This window comes from Scyliorhinus torazame, chromosome 9, assembly GCF_047496885.1.
Source record: "Scyliorhinus torazame isolate Kashiwa2021f chromosome 9, sScyTor2.1, whole genome shotgun sequence".
In the NCBI taxonomy this organism is placed as follows: Eukaryota; Metazoa; Chordata; class Chondrichthyes; order Carcharhiniformes; family Scyliorhinidae; genus Scyliorhinus; species Scyliorhinus torazame.
Window position 1 is genome coordinate 19,704,870 of NC_092715.1, and position 22,662 is coordinate 19,727,531.

A 22,662-nucleotide genomic window follows, 5' to 3' on the forward strand; every position below is an offset into this window, starting at 1 on the left:
ACATTCTACACACACAAACTACACCAGCAAACTGCAGCACATTCTACACATACAAACTACACCAGCAAACTGCAGCACATTCTACACATACAAACTACACCAGCAAACTGCAGCACATTCTACACATACAAACTACACCGGCAAACTGCAGCACATTCTAAACACACAAACTACACCAGCAAACTGCAGCACATTCTACACATACAAACTGCAGCACATTCTACACACACAAACTACACCAGCAAACTGCAGCACATTCTACACACACAAACTACACCAGCAAACTGCAGCACATTCTACACATACAAACTACACCAGCAAACCGCAGCACATTCTACACATACAAACTGCAGCACATTCTACACATACAAACTACACCAGCAAACTGCAGCACATTCTACACACACAAACTACACCAGCAAACTGCAGCACATTCTACACACACAAACTACACCAGCAAACTGCAGCACATTCTACACATACAAACTACACCAGCAAACTGCAGCACATTCTACACATACAAACTACACCAGCAAACTGCGGCACATTCTACACATACAAACTACACCAGCAAACTGCAGCACATTCTACACATACAAACTACACCAGCAAACTGCAGCACATTCTAGACACACAAACTACACCAGCAAACTGCAGCACATTCTAGACACAGAAACTACACCAACAAACTGCAGCACATTCTACACACACAAACTACACCAGCAAACCGCAGCACATTCTATACACACAAACTACACCAGCAAACTGCAGCACATTCTACACATACACAGAAACTACACCAACAAACTGCAGCACATTCTACACACACAAACTACACCAGCAAACCGCAGCACATTGTATACACACAAACTACACCAGCAAACTGCAGCACATTCTACACATACACAAACTACACCAGCAAACCGCAGCACATTCTATACACACGAACTACACCAGCAAACTGCAGCACATTCTATGCACACAAACTACACCAGCAAACTGCAGCACATTCTACACATACACAAACTACACCAGCAAACTGCAGCACATTCTACACACACAAACTACACCAGCAAACTGCAGCACATTCTACACATACACAAACTACACCAGCAAACTGCAGCACATTCTACACACACAAACTACACCAGCAAACTGCAGCACATTCTACACATACAAACTACACCAGCAAACAGCGGCACATTCTACACACACACAAACTACATCAACAAACAGCGGCACATTCTACACACACACAAACTACACCAGCAAACTGCAGCACATTCTACACATACAAACTACACCAGCAAACAGCGGCACATTCTGCACACACACAAACTACATCAACAAACTGCAGCACATTCTACACACACACAAACTACACCAGCAAACTGCAGCACATTCTACACATACAAACTACACCAGCAAACTGCAGCACATTCTACACATACAAACTACACCAACAAACTGCGGCACATTCTACACATACAAACTACACCAGCAAACTGCAGCACATTCTACACATACAAACTACACCAGCAAACTGCAGCACATTCTACACACACAAACTACACCAGCAAACTGCAGCACATTCTACACATACAAACTACACCAACAAACTACATCAACAAACTGCAGCACATTCTACACATACAAACTACACCAGCAAACTGCAGCACATTCTACACATACAAACTACACCAACAAACTGCAGCACATTCTACACATACAAACTACACCAGCAAACTGCAGCACATTCTACTCATACAAACTACACCAGCAAACTGCAGCACATTCTACACACACAAACTACATCAACAAACTGCAGCACATTCTACACACACAAACTACACCAGCAAACTGCAGCACATTCTACACATACAAACTACACCAGCAAACTGCAGCACATTCTACACACACATAAACTACACCAGCAAACTGCAGCACATTCTATACACACAAACTACACCAGCAAACTGCAGCACATTCTACACACACAAACTACACCAGCAAACTGCAGCACATTCTACACACACAAACTACACCAGCAAACTGCAGCACATTCTACACACACAAACTACACCAGCAAACTGCAGCACATTCTACACATACAAACTACACCAGCAAACTGCAGCACATTCTACACATACAAACTACACCAGCAAACTGCGGCACATTCTACACATACAAACTACACCAGCAAACTGCAGCACATTCTACACATACAAACTACACCAGCAAACTGCAGCACATTCTAGACACACAAACTACACCAGCAAACTGCAGCACATTCTAGACACAGAAACTACACCAACAAACTGCAGCACATTCTACACACACAAACTACACCAGCAAACCGCAGCACATTCTATACACACAAACTACACCAGCAAACTGCAGCACATTCTACACATACACAGAAACTACACCAACAAACTGCAGCACATTCTACACACACAAACTACACCAGCAAACCGCAGCACATTGTATACACACAAACTACACCAGCAAACTGCAGCACATTCTACACATACACAAACTACACCAGCAAACCGCAGCACATTCTATACACACGAACTACACCAGCAAACTGCAGCACATTCTATGCACACAAACTACACCAGCAAACTGCAGCACATTCTACACATACACAAACTACACCAGCAAACTGCAGCACATTCTACACACACAAACTACACCAGCAAACTGCAGCACATTCTACACATACACAAACTACACCAGCAAACTGCAGCACATTCTACACACACAAACTACACCAGCAAACTGCAGCACATTCTACACATACAAACTACACCAGCAAACAGCGGCACATTCTACACACACACAAACTACATCAACAAACAGCGGCACATTCTACACACACACAAACTACACCAGCAAACTGCAGCACATTCTACACATACAAACTACACCAGCAAACAGCGGCACATTCTGCACACACACAAACTACATCAACAAACTGCAGCACATTCTACACACACACAAACTACACCAGCAAACTGCAGCACATTCTACACATACAAACTACACCAGCAAACTGCAGCACATTCTACACATACAAACTACACCAACAAACTGCGGCACATTCTACACATACAAACTACACCAGCAAACTGCAGCACATTCTACACATACAAACTACACCAGCAAACTGCAGCACATTCTACACACACAAACTACACCAGCAAACTGCAGCACATTCTACACATACAAACTACACCAACAAACTACATCAACAAACTGCAGCACATTCTACACATACAAACTACACCAGCAAACTGCAGCACATTCTACACATACAAACTACACCAACAAACTGCAGCACATTCTACACATACAAACTACACCAGCAAACTGCAGCACATTCTACTCATACAAACTACACCAGCAAACTGCAGCACATTCTACACACACAAACTACATCAACAAACTGCAGCACATTCTACACACACAAACTACACCAGCAAACTGCAGCACATTCTACACATACAAACTACACCAGCAAACTGCAGCACATTCTACACATACAAACTACACCAGCAAACTGCAGCACATTCTACACATACAAACTACACCGGCAAACTGCAGCACATTCTAAACACACAAACTACACCAGCAAACTGCAGCACATTCTACACATACAAACTGCAGCACATTCTACACACACACAAACTACATCAACAAACTGCAGCACATTCTAAACACACAAACTACACCAGCAAACTGCAGCACATTCTACACATACACAAACTACACCAACAAACTGCAGCACATTCTACACATACAAACTGCAGCACATTCTACACATACACAAACTACATCAGCAAACTGCAGCACATTCTAAACACACAAACTACACCAGCAAACTGCAGCACATTCTACACACAAACTACACCAACAAACTGCAGCACATTCTACACATACAAACTACACCAGCAAACTGCAGCACATTCTACACATACAAACTACACCAGCAAACTGCAGCACATTCTACACACAGAAACTACACCAACAAACTGCAGCACATTCTAAACACACAAACTACACCAGCAAACTGCAGCACATTCTACACATACAAACTACACCAACAAACTGCAGCACGTTCTACACATACAAACTACACCAGCAAACTGCAGCACATTCTAAACACACAAACTACACCAACAAACTGCAGCACATTCTACACACACAAACTACACCAGCAAACTGCAGCACATTCTACACACACAAACTACACCAGCAAACTGCAGCACATTCTAAACACACAAACTACAGCAGCAAACTGCAGCACATTCTACACACACAAACTACACCAGCAAACTGCAGCTCATTCTACACATACAAACTACACCAGCAAACCGCAGCACATTCTACACACACAAACTACACCAGCAAACCGCAGCACATTCTACACACACACAAACTACACCAGCAAACTGCAGCACATTCTATACACACAAACTACACCAGCAAACTGCAGCACATTCTACACACACACAAACTACACCAGCAAACTGCAGCACATTCTACACACACAAACTACACCAACAAACTGCAGCACATTCTACACATACAAACTGCAGCACATTCTACACATACAAACTACACCAGCAAACTGCAGCACATTCTACACATACAAACTACACCAGCAAACTGCAGCACATTCTGCACACACACAAACTACACCAGCAAACTGCAGCACATTCTACACACACAAACTACACCAGCAAACTGCAGCACATTCTACACATACAAACTGCAGCACATTCTACACACACAAACTACATCAGCAAACTGCAGCACATTCTAAACACACAAACTACACCAGCAAACTGCAGCACATTCTACACACACAAACTACAGCAGCAAACTGCAGCACATTCTACACATACAAACTACACCAGCAAACTGCAGCACATTCTACACACACACAAACTACACCAGCAAACTGCAGCACATTCTACACACACAAACTACGCCAGCAAACTGCAGCACATTCTACACATACAAACTACACCAGCAAACTGCAGCACATTCTACACACACACAAACTACACCAGCAAACTGCAGCACATTCTACACATGCACAAACTACACCAGCAAACTGCAGCACATTCTACACATACAAACTACACCAGCAAACTGCAGCACATTCTACACATACAAACTACACCAGCAAACTGCAGCACATTCTACACATACAAACTACACCAGCAAACTGCAGCACATTTTACACACACAAACTACACCAGCAAACTGCAGCACATTCTACACATACAAACTACACCAGCAAACTGCAGCACATTCTACACACACACAAACTACACCAGCAAACTGCAGCACATTCTACACACACACAAACTACACCAGCAAACTGCAGCACATTCTACACACACACAAACTACACCAGCAAACTGCAGCACATTCTACACACACAAACTACACCAGCAAACTGCAGCACATTCTACACATACAAACTGCAGCACATTCTACACATACAAACTACACCAGCAAACTGCAGCACATTCTACACATACAAACTACACCAGCAAACTGCAGCACATTCTACACACACACAAACTACACCAGCAAACTGCAGCACATTCTACACACACACAAACTACACCAGCAAACTGCAGCACATTCTACACACACAAACTACACCAGCAAACTGCAGCACATTCTACACATACAAACTACACCAGCAAACAGCGGCACATTCTACACACACACAAACTACACCAGCAAACTGCAGCACATTCTACACACACACAAACTACACCAGCAAACTGCAGCACATTCTACACATACAAACTACACCAGCAAACTGCAGCACATTCTACACATACAAACTACACCAGCAAACTGCAGCACATTCTACACATACAAACTACACCAGCAAACTGCAGCACATTCTACACATACAAACTACACCAGCAAACTGCAGCACATTCTACACATACAAACTGCACCGGCAAACTGCGGCACATTCTACACACACACAAACTACACCAGCAAACTGCAGCACATTCTACACACACAAACTACACCAGCAAACTGCAGCACATTCTACACACACAAACTACACCAGCAAACTGCAGCACATTCTATACACACAAACTACACCAGCAAACTGCAGCACATTCTATACACACAAACTACACCAGCAAACTGCAGCACATTCTACACATACAAACTACACCAGCAAACTGCAGCACATTCTACACATACAAACTACACCAGCAAACTGCAGCACATTCTACACATACACAAACTACACCAGCAAACTGCAGCAGATTCTAAACACACAAACTACACCAGCAAACTGCAGCACATTCTACACACACAAACTACACCAGCAAACTGCAGCACATTCTACACACACAAACTACACCAGCAAACTGCTGCACATTCTACACAGACAAACTACACCAGCAAACTGCAGCACATTCTACACACACACAAACTACACCAGCAAACTGCAGCACATTCTACACACACAAACTACACCAGCAAACTGCAGCACATTCTACACATACAAACTACACCAGCAAACTGCAGCACATTCTACACATACAAACTACACCAGCAAACTGCAGCACATTCTACACATACAAACTACACCAGCAAACTGCAGCATATTCTACACATACAAACTACACCAGCAAACTGCAGCACATTCTACACATACAAACTGCACCGGCAAACTGCGGCACATTCTACACACACACAAACTACACCAGCAAACTGCAGCACATTCTACACACACAAACTACACCAGCAAACTGCAGCACATTCTACACACACAAACTACACCAGCAAACTGCAGCACATTCTACACATACAAACTACACCAGCAAACTGCAGCACATTCTATACACACAAACTACACCAGCAAACTGCAGCACATTCTACACATACAAACTACACCAGCAAACTGCAGCACATTCTACACATACAAACTACACCAGCAAACTGCAGCACATTCTACACACACACAAACTACACCAGCAAACTGCAGCAGATTCTAAACACACAAACTACACCAGCAAACTGCAGCACATTCTACACACACAAACTACACCAGCAAACTGCAGCACATTCTACACATACAAACTACACTAGCAAACTGCAGCACATTCTATACACACAAACTACACCAGCAAACTGCAGCACATTCTACACATACAAACTACAGCACATTCTACACATACAAACTACACCAGCAAACTGCAGCACATTCTACACATACAAACTACACCAGCAAACTGCAGCACATTCTATACACACACAAACTACACCAGCAAACTGCAGCACATTCTACACACACACAAACTACACCAGCAAACTGCAGCACATTCTACACACACAAACTACACCAGCAAACTGCTGCACATTCTACACATACAAATTACACCAGCAAACTGCAGCACATTCTACACACACACAAACTACACCAGCAAACTGCAGCACATTCTACACACACAAACTACACCAGCAAACTGCAGCACATTCTACACATACAAACTGCAGCACATTCTACACATACAAACTACACCAGCAAACTGCAGCACATTCTACACATACAAACTACACCAGCAAACTGCAGCACATTCTGCACACACACAAACTACACCAGCAAACTGCAGCACATTCTACACATACAAACTACACCAGCAAACTGCAGCACATTCTACACATACAAACTACACCAGCAAACTGCAGCACATTCTACACATACAAACTACACCAGCAAACTGCAGCATATTCTACACATACAAACTACACCAGCAAACTGCAGCACATTCTACACATACAAACTGCACCGGCAAACTGCGGCACATTCTACACACACACAAACTACACCAGCAAACTGCAGCACATTCTACACACACAAACTACACCAGCAAACTGCAGCACATTCTACACACACAAACTACACCAGCAAACTGCAGCACATTCTACACATACAAACTACACCAGCAAACTGCAGCTCATTCTATACACACAAACTACACCAGCAAACTGCAGCACATTCTACACATACAAACTACACCAGCAAACTGCAGCACATTCTACACATACAAACTACACCAGCAAATTGCAGCACATTCTACACACACACACAAACTACACCAGCAAACTGCAGCAGATTCTAAACACACAAACTACACCAGCAAACTGCAGCACATTCTACACACACAAACTACACCAGCAAACTGCAGCACATTCTACACATACAAACTACACTAGCAAACTGCAGCACATTCTATACACACAAACTACACCAGCAAACTGCAGCACATTCTACACATACAAACTACAGCACATTCTACACATACAAACTACACCAGCAAACTGCAGCACATTCTACACACACACAAACTACACCAGCAAACTGCAGCAGATTCTAAACACACAAACTACACCAGCAAACTGCAGCACATTCTACACATACAAACTGCAGCACATTCTACACACACAAACTACACCAGCAAACTGCAGCACATTCTACACATACAAACTACACCAGCAAACTGCAGCACATTCTACACACACAAACTACACCAGCAAACTGCAGCACATTCTACACATACAAACTACACCAGCAAACTGCAGCACATTCTACACACACAAACTACATCAACAAACTGCAGCACATTCTACACACACAAACTACACCAGCAAACTGCAGCACATTCTATACACACCAACAACACCAGCAAACTGCAGCACATTCTACACATACAAACTACACCAGCAAACTGCAGCACATTCTACACATACAAACTACACCAGCAAACTGCAGCACATTCTACACATACAAACTACACCAGCAAACTGCAGCACATTCTACACATACAAACTGCAGCACATTCTACACACACAAACTACACCAGCAGACCGCAACACATTCTACACATACACAAACTACACCAGCAAACCGCAGCACATTCTACACACACAAACTACACCAGCAAACCGCAGCACATTCTACACATACAAACTACACCAGCAAACTGCAGCACATTCTACACATACAAACTACACCAGCAAACTGCAGCACATTCTACACATACAAACTGCAGCACATTCTACACATACAAACTACATCGACAAACTGCAGCACATTCTACACATACAAACTACACCAGCAAACTGCAGCACATTCTACACATACAAACTGCAGCACATTCTACACACACAAACTACATCAACAAACTGCAGCACATTCTGCACAGACAAACTACACCAGCAAACTGCAGCACATTCTACACACACACAAACTACACCAGTAAACTGCAGCACATTCTACACATACACAAACTACACCAGCAAACTGCAGCACATTCTACACATACACAAAATACACCAGCAAACTGCAGCACATTCTACACATACACAAACTACATCAACAAACTGCAGCACATTCTACACATACAAACTACACCAGCAAACCGCAGCACATTCTACACACACAAACTACATCAGCAAACTGCAGCACATTCTACACATACAAACTACACCAGCAAACTGCAGCACATTCTACACACACAAACTACACCAGCAAACTGCAGCACATTCTACACACACAAACTACACCAGCAAACTGCAGCACATTCTACACACACAAACTACACCAGCAAACTGCAGCACATTCTACACATACAAACTGTAGCACATTCTACACACACAAACTACACCAGCAAACTGCAGCACATTCTACACATACAAACTACACCAGCAAACTGCAGCACATTCTACACACACACAAACTACACCAGCAAACTGCAGCACATTCTACACATACAAACTGCGGCACATTCTACACATACAAACTACACCAGCAAACTGCAGCACATTCTACACACACAAAAACTACACCAGCAAACTGCAGCACATTCTACACACACAAACTACACCAGCAAACTGCAGCACATTCTACACACACACAAACTACACCAGCAAACTGCAGCACATTCTACACACACACAAACTACACCAGCAAACTGCAGCACATTCTACACACACAAACTACACCAGCAAACTGCAGCACATTCTACACATACAAACTACACCAGCAAACTGCAGCACATTCTACACACACACAAACTACACCAGCAAACTGCAGCACATTCTACACACACACAAACTACACCAGCAAACTGCAGCACATTCTACACATATAAACTACACCAGCAAACTGCAGCACATTCTACACATACAAACTACACCAGCAAACTGCAGCACATTCTACACATACAAACTACACCAGCAAACTGCAGCACATTCTACACACACACAAACTACACCAGCAAACTGCAGCACATTCTACACACACAAACTACACCAGCAAACTGCAGCACATTCTACACATACAAACTGCAGCACATTCTACACATACAAACTACACCAGCAAACCGCAGCACATTCTACACACACAAACTACACCAGCAAACTGCAGCACATTCTACACATACAAACTACACCAGCAAACTGCAGCACATTCTACACATACAAACTACACCAGCAAACTGCAGCACATTCTACACATACAAACTACACCAGCAAACTGCAGCACATTCTACACACACACAAACTACACCAGCAAACTGCAGCACATTCTACACACACAAACTACACCAGCAAACTGCAGCACATTCTACACATACAAACTGCAGCACATTCTACACATACAAACTACACCAGCAAACTGCAGCACATTCTACACATACAAACTACACCAGCAAACTACGGCACATTCTACACACACAAACTACACCAGCAAACTGCAGCACATTCTACACATACAAACTACACCAGCAAACTGCAGCACATTCTACACATACAAACTACACCAGCAAACTGCAGCACATTCTACACATACAAACTACACCAGCAAACTGCAGCACATTCTACACATACAAACTACACCAGCAAACTGCAGCACATTCTACACATACAAACTACACCAGCAAACAGCGGCACATTCTACACACACAAACTACACCAGCAAACCGCAGCACATTCTACACATACAAACTACACCAGCAAACTGCAGCACATTCTACACATACAAACTACACCAGCAAACTGCGGCACATTCTACACACACATAAACTACACCAGCAAACTGCAGCACATTCTACACACACAAACTACACCAGCAAACTGCAGCACATTCTACACACACACAAACTACACCAGCAAACTGCAGCACATTCTACACACACACAAACTACACCAGCAAACTGCAGCACATTCTACACACACACAAACTACACCAGCAAACTGCAGCACATTCTACACACACACAAACTACACCAGCAAACTGCAGCACATTCTACACACACAAACTACACCAGCAAACTGCAGCACATTCTACACACACACAAACTACACCAGCAAACTGCAGCACATTCTACACATATAAACTACACCAGCAAACTGCAGCACATTCTACACATACAAACTACACCAGCAAACTGCAGCACATTCTACACATACAAACTACACCAGCAAACTGCAGCACATTCTACACACACACAAACTACACCAGCAAACTGCAGCACATTCTACACACACAAACTACACCAGCAAACTGCAGCACATTCTACACACACACAAACTACACCAGCAAACTGCAGCACATTCTACACACACAAACTACACCAGCAAACTGCAGCACATTCTACACACACACAAACTACACCAGCAAACTGCAGCACATTCTACACATATAAACTACACCAGCAAACTGCAGCACATTCTACACATACAAACTACACCAGCAAACTGCAGCACATTCTACACATACAAACTACACCAGCAAACTGCAGCACATTCTACACACACACAAACTACACCAGCAAACTGCAGCACATTCTACACACACACAAACTACACCAGCAAACTGCAGCACATTCTACACACACACAAACTACACCAGCAAACTGCAGCACATTCTACACACACAAACTACACCAGCAAACTGCAGCACATTCTACACATACAAACTGCAGCACATTCTACACATACAAACTACACCAGCAAACTGCAGCACATTCTACACATACAAACTACACCAGCAAACTGCAGCACATTCTACACACACACAAACTACACCAGCAAACTGCAGCACATTCTACACACACACAAACTACACCAGCAAACTGCAGCACATTCTACACACACAAACTACACCAGCAAACTGCAGCACATTCTACACACACACAAACTACACCAGCAAACTGCAGCACATTCTACACATATAAACTACACCAGCAAACTGCAGCACATTCTACACATACAAACTACACCAGCAAACTGCAGCACATTCTACACATACAAACTACACCAGCAAACTGCAGCACATTCTACACACACACAAACTACACCAGCAAACTGCAGCACATTCTACACACACAAACTACACCAGCAAACTGCAGCACATTCTACACATACAAACTGCAGCACATTCTACACATACAAACTACACCAGCAAACCGCAGCACATTCTACACACACAAACTACACCAGCAAACTGCAGCACATTCTACACATACAAACTACACCAGCAAACTGCAGCACATTCTACACATACAAACTACACCAGCAAACTGCAGCACATTCTACACATACAAACTACACCAGCAAACTGCAGCACATTCTACACACACACAAACTACACCAGCAAACTGCAGCACATTCTACACACACAAACTACACCAGCAAACTGCAGCACATTCTACACATACAAACTGCAGCACATTCTACACATACAAACTACACCAGCAAACTGCAGCACATTCTACACATACAAACTACACCAGCAAACTACGGCACATTCTACACACACAAACTACACCAGCAAACTGCAGCACATTCTACACATACAAACTACACCAGCAAACTGCAGCACATTCTACACATACAAACTACACCAGCAAACTGCAGCACATTCTACACATACAAACTACACCAGCAAACTGCAGCACATTCTACACATACAAACTGCAGCACATTCTACACATACAAACTACACCAGCAAACTGCAGCACATTCTACACATACAAACTACACCAGCAAACTGCAGCACATTCTGCACACACACAAACTACACCAGCAAACTGCAGCACATTCTACACACACAAACTACACCAGCAAACTGCAGCACATTCTACACATACAAACTGCAGCACATTCTACACACACAAACTACATCAGCAAACTGCAGCACATTCTAAACACACAAACTACACCAGCAAACTGCAGCACATTCTACACACACAAACTACAGCAGCAAACTGCAGCACATTCTACACATACAAACTACACCAGCAAACTGCAGCACATTCTACACACACACAAACTACACCAGCAAACTGCAGCACATTCTACACACACAAACTACGCCAGCAAACTGCAGCACATTCTACACATACAAACTACACCAGCAAACTGCAGCACATTCTACACACACACAAACTACACCAGCAAACTGCAGCACATTCTACACATGCACAAACTACACCAGCAAACTGCAGCACATTCTACACATACAAACTACACCAGCAAACTGCAGCACATTCTACACATACAAACTACACCAGCAAACTGCAGCACATTCTACACATACAAACTACACCAGCAAACTGCAGCACATTTTACACACACAAACTACACCAGCAAACTGCAGCACATTCTACACATACAAACTACACCAGCAAACTGCAGCACATTCTACACACACACAAACTACACCAGCAAACTGCAGCACATTCTACACACACACAAACTACACCAGCAAACTGCAGCACATTCTACACACACACAAACTACACCAGCAAACTGCAGCACATTCTACACACACAAACTACACCAGCAAACTGCAGCACATTCTACACATACAAACTGCAGCACATTCTACACATACAAACTACACCAGCAAACTGCAGCACATTCTACACATACAAACTACACCAGCAAACTGCAGCACATTCTACACACACACAAACTACACCAGCAAACTGCAGCACATTCTACACACACACAAACTACACCAGCAAACTGCAGCACATTCTACACACACAAACTACACCAGCAAACTGCAGCACATTCTACACATACAAACTACACCAGCAAACAGCGGCACATTCTACACACACACAAACTACACCAGCAAACTGCAGCACATTCTACACACACACAAACTACACCAGCAAACTGCAGCACATTCTACACATACAAACTACACCAGCAAACTGCAGCACATTCTACACATACAAACTACACCAGCAAACTGCAGCACATTCTACACATACAAACTACACCAGCAAACTGCAGCACATTCTACACATACAAACTACACCAGCAAACTGCAGCACATTCTACACATACAAACTGCACCGGCAAACTGCGGCACATTCTACACACACACAAACTACACCAGCAAACTGCAGCACATTCTACACACACAAACTACACCAGCAAACTGCAGCACATTCTACACACACAAACTACACCAGCAAACTGCAGCACATTCTATACACACAAACTACACCAGCAAACTGCAGCACATTCTATACACACAAACTACACCAGCAAACTGCAGCACATTCTACACATACAAACTACACCAGCAAACTGCAGCACATTCTACACATACAAACTACACCAGCAAACTGCAGCACATTCTACACATACACAAACTACACCAGCAAACTGCAGCAGATTCTAAACACACAAACTACACCAGCAAACTGCAGCACATTCTACACACACAAACTACACCAGCAAACTGCAGCACATTCTACACACACAAACTACACCAGCAAACTGCTGCACATTCTACACATACAAACTACACCAGCAAACTGCAGCACATTCTACACACACACAAACTACACCAGCAAACTGCAGCACATTCTACACACACAAACTACACCAGCAAACTGCAGCACATTCTACACATACAAACTACACCAGCAAACTGCAGCACATTCTACACATACAAACTACACCAGCAAACTGCAGCACATTCTACACATACAAACTACACCAGCAAACTGCAGCATATTCTACACATACAAACTACACCAGCAAACTGCAGCACATTCTACACATACAAACTGCACCGGCAAACTGCGGCACATTCTACACACACACAAACTACACCAGCAAACTGCAGCACATTCTACACACACAAACTACACCAGCAAACTGCAGCACATTCTACACACACAAACTACACCAGCAAACTGCAGCACATTCTACACATACAAACTACACCAGCAAACTGCAGCACATTCTATACACACAAACTACACCAGCAAACTGCAGCACATTCTACACATACAAACTACACCAGCAAACTGCAGCACATTCTACACATACAAACTACACCAGCAAACTGCAGCACATTCTACACACACACAAACTACACCAGCAAACTGCAGCAGATTCTAAACACACAAACTACACCAGCAAACTGCAGCACATTCTACACACACAAACTACACCAGCAAACTGCAGCACATTCTACACATACAAACTACACTAGCAAACTGCAGCACATTCTATACACACAAACTACACCAGCAAACTGCAGCACATTCTACACATACAAACTACAGCACATTCTACACATACAAACTACACCAGCAAACTGCAGCACATTCTACACATACAAACTACACCAGCAAACTGCAGCACATTCTATACACACACAAACTACACCAGCAAACTGCAGCACATTCTACACACACACAAACTACACCAGCAAACTGCAGCACATTCTACACACACAAACTACACCAGCAAACTGCTGCACATTCTACACATACAAATTACACCAGCAAACTGCAGCACATTCTACACACACACAAACTACACCAGCAAACTGCAGCACATTCTACACACACAAACTACACCAGCAAACTGCAGCACATTCTACACATACAAACTGCAGCACATTCTACACATACAAACTACACCAGCAAACTGCAGCACATTCTACACATACAAACTACACCAGCAAACTGCAGCACATTCTGCACACACACAAACTACACCAGCAAACTGCAGCACATTCTACACATACAAACTACACCAGCAAACTGCAGCACATTCTACACATACAAACTACACCAGCAAACTGCAGCACATTCTACACATACAAACTACACCAGCAAACTGCAGCATATTCTACACATACAAACTACACCAGCAAACTGCAGCACATTCTACACATACAAACTGCACCGGCAAACTGCGGCACATTCTACACACACACAAACTACACCAGCAAACTGCAGCACATTCTACACACACAAACTACACCAGCAAACTGCAGCACATTCTACACACACAAACTACACCAGCAAACTGCAGCACATTCTACACATACAAACTACACCAGCAAACTGCAGCTCATTCTATACACACAAACTACACCAGCAAACTGCAGCACATTCTACACATACAAACTACACCAGCAAACTGCAGCACATTCTACACATACAAACTACACCAGCAAATTGCAGCACATTCTACACACACACACAAACTACACCAGCAAACTGCAGCAGATTCTAAACACACAAACTACACCAGCAAACTGCAGCACATTCTACACACACAAACTACACCAGCAAACTGCAGCACATTCTACACATACAAACTACACTAGCAAACTGCAGCACATTCTATACACACAAACTACACCAGCAAACTGCAGCACATTCTACACATACAAACTACAGCACATTCTACACATACAAACTACACCAGCAAACTGCAGCACATTCTACACACACACAAACTACACCAGCAAACTGCAGCAGATTCTAAACACACAAACTACACCAGCAAACTGCAGCACATTCTACACATACAAACTGCAGCACATTCTACACACACAAACTACACCAGCAAACTGCAGCACATTCTACACATACAAACTACACCAGCAAACTGCAGCACATTCTACACACACAAACTACACCAGCAAACTGCAGCACATTCTACACATACAAACTACACCAGCAAACTGCAGCACATTCTACACACACAAACTACATCAACAAACTGCAGCACATTCTACACACACAAACTACACCAGCAAACTGCAGCACATTCTATACACACCAACAACACCAGCAAACTGCAGCACATTCTACACATACAAACTACACCAGCAAACTGCAGCACATTCTACACATACAAACTACACCAGCAAACTGCAGCACATTCTACACATACAAACTACACCAGCAAACTGCAGCACATTCTACACATACAAACTGCAGCACATTCTACACACACAAACTACACCAGCAGACCGCAACACATTCTACACATACACAAACTACACCAGCAAACCGCAGCACATTCTACACACACAAACTACACCAGCAAACCGCAGCACATTCTACACATACAAACTACACCAGCAAACTGCAGCACATTCTACACATACAAACTACACCAGCAAACTGCAGCACATTCTACACATACAAACTGCAGCACATTCTACACATACAAACTACATCGACAAACTGCAGCACATTCTACACATACAAACTACACCAGCAAACTGCAGCACATTCTACACATACAAACTGCAGCACATTCTACACACACAAACTACATCAACAAACTGCAGCACATTCTGCACAGACAAACTACACCAGCAAACTGCAGCACATTCTACACACACACAAACTACACCAGTAAACTGCAGCACATTCTACACATACACAAACTACACCAGCAAACTGCAGCACATTCTACACATACACAAAATACACCAGCAAACTGCAGCACATTCTACACATACACAAACTACATCAACAAACTGCAGCACATTCTACACATACAAACTACACCAGCAAACCGCAGCACATTCTACACACACAAACTACATCAGCAAACTGCAGCACATTCTACACATACAAACTACACCAGCAAACTGCAGCACATTCTACACACACAAACTACACCAGCAAACTGCAGCACATTCTACACACACAAACTACACCAGCAAACTGCAGCACATTCTACACACACAAACTACACCAGCAAACTGCAGCACATTCTACACATACAAACTGTAGCACATTCTACACACACAAACTACACCAGCAAACTGCAGCACATTCTACACATACAAACTACACCAGCAAACTGCAGCACATTCTACACACACACAAACTACACCAGCAAACTGCAGCACATTCTACACATACAAACTGCGGCACATTCTACACATACAAACTACACCAGCAAACTGCAGCACATTCTACACACACAAAAACTACACCAGCAAACTGCAGCACATTCTACACACACAAACTACACCAGCAAACTGCAGCACATTCTACACACACACAAACTACACCAGCAAACTGCAGCACATTCTACACACACACAAACTACACCAGCAAACTGCAGCACATTCTACACACACAAACTACACCAGCAAACTGCAGCACATTCTACACATACAAACTACACCAGCAAACTGCAGCACATTCTACACACACACAAACTACACCAGCAAACTGCAGCACATTCTACACACACACAAACTACACCAGCAAACTGCAGCACATTCTACACATATAAACTACACCAGCAAACTGCAGCACATTCTACACATACAAACTACACCAGCAAACTGCAGCACATTCTACACATACAAACTACACCAGCAAACTGCAGCACATTCTACACACACACAAACTACACCAGCAAACTGCAGCACATTCTACACACACAAACTACACCAGCAAACTGCAGCACATTCTACACATACAAACTGCAGCACATTCTACACATACAAACTACACCAGCAAACCGCAGCACATTCTACACACACAAACTACACCAGCAAACTGCAGCACATTCTACACATACAAACTACACCAGCAAACTGCAGCACATTCTACACATACAAACTACACCAGCAAACTGCAGCACATTCTACACATACAAACTACACCAGCAAACTGCAGCACATTCTACACACACACAAACTACACCAGCAAACTGCAGCACATTCTACACACACAAACTACACCAGCAAACTGCAGCACATTCTACACATACAAACTGCAGCACATTCTACACATACAAACTACACCAGCAAACTGCAGCACATTCTACACATACAAACTACACCAGCAAACTACGGCACATTCTACACACACAAACTACACCAGCAAACTGCAGCACATTCTACACATACAAACTACACCAGCAAACTGCAGCACATTCTACACATACAAACTACACCAGCAAACTGCAGCACATTCTACACATACAAACTACACCAGCAAACTGCAGCACATTCTACACATACAAACTACACCAGCAAACTGCAGCACATTCTACACATACAAACTACACCAGCAAACAGCGGCACATTCTACACACACAAACTACACCAGCAAACCGCAGCACATTCTACACATACAAACTACACCAGCAAACTGCAGCACATTCTACACATACAAACTACACCAGCAAACTGCGGCACATTCTACACACACATAAACTACACCAGCAAACTGCAGCACATTCTACACACACAAACTACACCAGCAAACTGCAGCACATTCTACACACACACAAACTACACCAGCAAACTGCAGCACATTCTACACACATACAAACTACACCAGCAAACTGCAGCACATTCTACACATACAAACTACACCAGCAAACTGCAGCACATTCTACACATACAAACTACACCAGCAAACTGCAGCACATTCTACACACACACAAACTACACCAGCAAACTGCAGCACATTCTACACACACAAACTACACCAGCAAACTGCAGCACATTCTACACATACAAACTGCAGCACATTCTACACATACAAACTACACCAGCAAACTGCAGCACATTCTACACATACAAACTACACCAGCAAACTACGGCACATTCTACACACACAAACTACACCAGCAAACTGCAGCACATTCTACACATACAAACTACACCAGCAAACTGCAGCACATTCTACACATACAAACTACACCAGCAAACTGCAGCACATTCTACACATACAAACTACACCAGCAAACTGCAGCACATTCTACACATACAAACTACACCAGCAAACTGCAGCACATTCTACACATACAAACTACACCAGCAAACAGCGGCACATTCTACACACACAAACTACACCAGCAAACCGCAGCACATTCTACACATACAAACTACACCAGCAAACTGCAGCACATTCTACACATACAAACTACACCAGCAAACTGCGGCACATTCTACACACACATAAACTACACCAGCAAACTGCAGCACATTCTATACACACAAACTACACCAGCAAACTGCAGCACATTCTACACATACAAACTACACCAGCAAACTGCAGCACATTCTACACATACAAACTACACCAGCAAACTGCAGCACATTCTACACATACAAACTGCAGCACATTCTACACACACAAACTACACCAGCAAACCGCAGCACATTCTACACATACACAAACTACACCAGCAAACCGCAGCACATTCTACACATACAAACTACACCAGCAAACCGCAGCACATTCTACACATACACAAACTACACCAGCAAACCGCAGCACATTCTACACATACAAACTACACCAGCAAACTGCAGCACATTCTACACATACAAACTACACCAGCAAACTGCAGCACATTCTACACACACAAACTACACCAGCAAACTGCAGCACATTCTATACATACACAAACTACACCAGCAAACCGCAGCACATTCTACACACACAAACTACACCAGCAAACTGCAGCACATTCTACACATACACAAACTACACCAGCAAACCGCAGCACATTCTACACACACAAACTACACCAGCAAACTGCAGCACATTCTACACATACAAACTACACCAGCAAACTGCAGCACATTCTACACACACAAACTACACCAGCAAACTGCAGCACATTCTACACATACAAACTACACCAGCAAACTGCAGCACATTCTACACATACAAACTACACCAGCAAACTGCAGCACATTCTACACATACAAACTGCACCGGCAAACTGCGGCACATTCTACACACACACAAACTACACCAGCAAACTGCAGCACATTCTACACACACAAACTACACCAGCAAACTGCAGCACATTCTACACACACAAACTACACCAGCAAACTGCAGCACATTCTACACATACAAACTACACCAGCAAACTGCAGCACATTCTATACACACAAACTACACCAGCAAACTGCAGCACATTCTACACATACAAACTACACCAGCAAACTGCAGCACATTCTACACATACAAACTACACCAGCAAATTGCAGCACATTCTACACACACACAAACTACACCAGCAAACTGCAGCAGATTCTAAACACACAAACTACACCAGCAAACTGCAGCACATTCTACACACACAAACTACACCAGCAAACTGCAGCACATTCTACACATACAAACTACACTAGCAAACTGTAGCACATTCTATACACACAAACTACACCAGCAAACTGCAGCACATTCTACACATACAAACTACAGCACATTCTACACATACAAACTACACCAGCAAACTGCAGCACATTCTACACACACACAAACTACACCAGCAAACTGCAGCAGATTCTAAACACACAAACTACACCAGCAAACTGCAGCACATTCTACACATACAAACTGCAGCACATTCTACACATACAAACTACACCAGCAAACTGCAGCACATTCTACACATACAAACTACACCAGCAAACTGCAGCACATTCTACACACACAAACTACATCAACAAACTGCAGCACATTCTACACACACAAACTACACCAGCAAACTGCAGCACATTCTATACACACCAACAACACCAGCAAACCGCAGCACATTCTACACATACAAACTACACCAGCAAACCGCAGCACATTCTACACATACACAAACTACACCAGCAAACCGCAGCACATTCTACACATACAAACTACACCAGCAAACTGCAGCACATTCTACACATACAAACTACACCAGCAAACTGCAGCACATTCTACACACACAAACTACACCAGCAAACTGCAGCACATTCTACACATACACAAACTACACCAGCAAACCGCAGCACATTCTACACACACAAACTACACCAGCAAACTGCAGCACATTCTACACATACAAACTACACCAGCAAACTGCAGCACATTCTACACACACAAACTACACCAGCAAACTGCAGCACATTCTACACATACAAACTACACCAGCAAACTGCAGCACATTCTACACATACAAACTACACCAGCAAACTGCAGCACATTCTACACATACAAACTACACCAGCAAACTGCAGCATATTCTACACATACAAACTACACCAGCAAACTGCAGCACATTCTACACATACAAACTGCACCGGCAAACTGCGGCACATTCTACACACACACAAACTACACCAGCAAACTGCAGCACATTCTACACACACAAACTACACCAGCAAACTGCAGCACATTCTACACACACAAACTACACCAGCAAACTGCAGCACATTCTACACATACAAACTACACCAGCAAACTGCAGCACATTCTATACACACAAACTACACCAGCAAACTGCAGCACATTCCAC

General features: G+C 43.2%; 1 protein-coding gene across 1 annotated transcript in view; it reads right to left on the minus strand.

The window, feature by feature from the left end:
- The window catches only part of LOC140429090 (dual specificity testis-specific protein kinase 2-like), a 352,368-nt gene that overhangs the window by 319,133 nt on the left and 10,573 nt on the right, over positions 1 to 22,662 (minus strand). The window lies entirely within an intron of this gene.